At 40.1% G+C, this 4,032-nt stretch overlaps 1 pseudogene; it reads left to right on the forward strand.

The window, feature by feature from the left end:
* The first annotated feature begins 406 nt into the window (after positions 1 to 406).
* On the forward strand, positions 407 to 3,442 carry LOC115146048 (homeobox protein Hox-C9a-like; annotated as a pseudogene).
* The last annotated feature ends 590 nt before the right edge of the window (positions 3,443 to 4,032 follow it).

Genomic DNA, 4,032 nt, shown 5'->3' on the forward strand with positions numbered 1-4,032 from the left:
TTATCTCAATAATTATTCAAATTGTCGACAAAGACAAATTACATCGATAAAAAGTGCTTCATGCACTGTGATCAACGTACCTCATGCTCCAATACGAGGGGATAACCAGTTTTCCATGCTTTTAGGACAACAAGGAAAAACGAAAACATTATAGGTGGTGAATCCTTCTAAATGATTGATCATAGAATATCATTATTGTACATAAATAGCATTCAAAGGTCAGAGGTACACACATCCCTGACCTGTGACTGCTTGCGCATTAATCGAATGTAAAATTTTGTGGTAAACATAATCACGTGTTCAACCGTCTCCAATGAGAGTCAAAGAACCTCGGGATAAATAATTACCTGCCTTGATTGTTCTAGGGGTAAGATAAAAGTACACATACACTCCATATAATAATCGGATGCATGTAAAAGAGACCAGAGCATCGCCATGTCGACCACCGGTCCCATACGCAATTATTATGTGGATTCTTTGATAAGCCATGAGAGCGAGGACGTGTTGGCGTCGCGGTTCTCAGAGTTTCCCCCCACCCGCTCGCGTCAGACGACAGTAGTACCAGAGTGCTCCGATTTTCCCTCCTGCAGTTTTGCGCCGAAACCTTCTGTCTTTTCCTCCTCCTGGGGCCCAGTTCACTCCCAATCCTCAGTGGTCTACCACCCATACACCCACCAACCTCACGTTGGAATGGACTCGAGGTATGTTCGCTCATGGCTGGAGCCCATATCTGGAACAGTATCCTTTCCAGGCTACCCGGCTAACTGCAGACACTACGGACTCAAACCCGATGGTTTCCCTCAGCCCAGTACCGGAGATTGCATCACCTCCAACAGTCGCGGATACCCAGACTATTTCTACAACACCTGCGTGGACATCCGAGACAAGGCCCAGCAGATAGTCCCTTCTCCAGAGTCGGAGGTTTTGGCTTCCGGGAAGCACAAAGACGAAAAGACAGAATTCGACCCAAGTAAGTGGAAGCCATGCCAGTCCACAAACGGGTATAGGAGCCGTGTGTGTGGGAGGTGGCGGTGTTCGTCATCCATGGGGTTTTTGCTCGTGGTTGTTGTCCCGCTATAAAACGAAATGGTCGTCTCTTTTCTCTTCCCTTTGAACGAGAAGGGAACTGGAGGGGCTGTTAGACAGTGTTAGACAGAACAAACGCCAATCCCCTTAAGGTTGTAAAATATGAATTAGCTATAAAACAGCTATACAATGGGGAAACTGGAAGCAAGCTTTTCATTGGCGAGATCAGAATCTCTAGTAAATTCCACTCCACTATCTTCTTACATGGCCAAAACTTGTGCCTAAAATAATGTTTTGTGCGTAAAAACATATTTTATTTTACTTCTCGAGACATTTGATTTTGTTTCATTTATACACAAGAGGTGTGGCCTTATATAGGCTTTGTGTTATAGTGGATTATTATTATTTTATTATTTGTTATTATAGCCTTCGATTAAAATGCACATCCAGAAGCCTAAAATCAACCAACAAGCTAATTCGGATGATCCATGTTCACAGAAAAGTTTGCAGAAACCACCAAGAGTCACCATGGTTTTTATCTGCAGTATGATTATAATGGCTAATTTCATTTCATTCAATGTAAACCTATATTTGTTTATTTCCCCGTATTATTTAGTCAATAATGGCTGATTTTTCACGTGATTATTCAACTTTCTGGTACAACCGAAACCGAGAAAATCACAAAACATAACTTTGCTCAAATACAGCCTATTCAGCAAGGACCAAAACCATTGATATGGAAGTTTCTTCATATCAGTACTTATAAAAACATGACAACACCGAGCAAACGCCCTTCAATAAACACAGAACACAATATTTTAGGCCACAACAGGATTACCAGGGTGAAATGCATCTAGCTGGCTCGGTTGCAGACTTTTAAAGGCTTTTAGTCAGTTAAAGGCTTTTAAAATATTTTATGGGCCAATAAAGCAAACGGGTGCACTCACAATTTTATGCCTCGGTCCTTTTCTAGCACTGTTGAAGATGAATCATGTCTATAAGAGAGACGATTGTTTATAATTATTAAGGAAAACATTGATGACACATTTGACAATGCACATGGATTATATTGAATCATAGACTTATTCCCCCCAAAAATGTATAAGAGGGTAGGCCTGCTCTCCGTCTGGTCTATTGTTTGTCGAAGTGTTTATGATAATAATGATTTGGGTTATACACTGGAAAAGGTCAGCAAAAGTGCTCAATGTATTCACTTTTTTCTGATTTATCATTTTACAGGCAACCCGGTGGCGAATTGGATACACGCTCGTTCAACGAGGAAGAAACGGTGTCCTTATACAAAATATCAGACTCTCGAACTCGAAAAAGAGTTTTTGTTCAATATGTACCTTACCAGGGACCGTCGATATGAGGTCGCTCGGGTTCTTAATTTGACCGAGAGACAGGTCAAAATTTGGTTCCAGAATCGGCGAATGAAGATGAAGAAAATGAATAAAGAGAAGACAGAAAGCAATGAGCAGTAACGTGCTGTATGGACAAATTGACTTGTACACGTTCAGAAAAATGTCACTCATGTTCTCTCCTCTCCAATGGTCTCTCCTCTTGAGAGCTACTGTTTTCCCTTTTGATCTGATATAATTGAGATCTATAGGCCTATTCTTGACAAAGTAGCACATTGCAAATTGGGGTCACGTCTGTCTGTGACAGTATGCAGCTTGTTTTGACTATGTATCCTCTATTACGGCTTCATAGTCAAGACACGAATAGGACATTAGTAAAGAAATGTATAGGGTCAAGTTGGATAACTATAACAAAACCTGTGTATTTTTGTAGATATTGCATCTTTGGCCTATTCAAGTTTAAATTCATGTTTTGTACACGAAGTACATGGAACGTGTGTCTTGTGTTTCGTTTTGTTGTATGGTTTTCATATTATTATCTCTCGACGCTACACGTTTACGTTATACTGCAGATTGTGCTCATCTTTCTATCCGAAATCATTTAATTTCCTGTCTTTGTTGGGTCATTATTAAAACGTCAAAACCTTACCTTTATCATACATATTAACACTTGCAAAAATGACATTCTGAGATGGCTTGACAAGACAGTAGGGTACAAAAATATAATTCGCAGATGTTGTTGGGATATAAGTAATTCAACAATTCCAATAGGCTACAGTCTAGCATTAGATACGGACTAATCCTTATTGAAAGCAGATGTGTCTTTTAACTCATTATTCTTCCTTTTCTATTTCCTTTTATAAAGCACGTTTCCTGACCAGTTCCAGCCGCTGTGTTTTCTGAATTGTGAATGGTTCTGGGGGGGAAATAACGTGACATTTAAGGCCTTGTGTAAACGCATTACATCGCGTTGTTTCCTTTATACGTGTTATCCAATCATAATCATTGAAGATTATTGTAACTATTTCAAGGAAAAGCTTTAGCGTGTTATTCTGGCACTGTTTTCAATCTCTGTCCAGGCCTGGCCATATTTCTAATTGGTGGCCATTTAACAAAACCTGCCACACATAACTTGATTTTTGCGATTCAGGTATAACGGAGGTGGGCATTGAGAGTGCATTTCGTGTAACAATGTGGCATAGGCCTATCTCAATATAGGCCTATCCGTGCATAGTTTAAAACAACGTAGGCTAGTTTACAACGTGAGGTGTTTTATAGTTTTTACTTCGCCTTCTTGTAGCCGAGAGACTCCGCTATTTTATAATACAAATGTGGTCTATATGAGTGTTAACACTGGGCACACACTGGTTGAATCAACGTTATTTCCACGGCATTTCAATGAAATTACGTCGAACCAACGTGGAATCGACTTTGAATTGATGTCTTTGCCCAGTGGGTTGTTTCCATAGCATAAATCGCGAATATAGGGCCTAGGCTATACATTGTTGACGTTACCAAATAATTTGTAATAGACTAATGCAATCTTTCGGTCACTGATTTGAGGCTATTGTGAGCCGAGCAGTGCGCTATATTATTTTGGTCTAGCTGAGTTGGTGCTCTATGTTGTATTTTAGATGGGTCATGC

This window comes from Oncorhynchus nerka, linkage group LG2, assembly GCF_034236695.1.
Source record: "Oncorhynchus nerka isolate Pitt River linkage group LG2, Oner_Uvic_2.0, whole genome shotgun sequence".
Taxonomy (NCBI): domain Eukaryota; kingdom Metazoa; phylum Chordata; class Actinopteri; order Salmoniformes; family Salmonidae; genus Oncorhynchus; species Oncorhynchus nerka.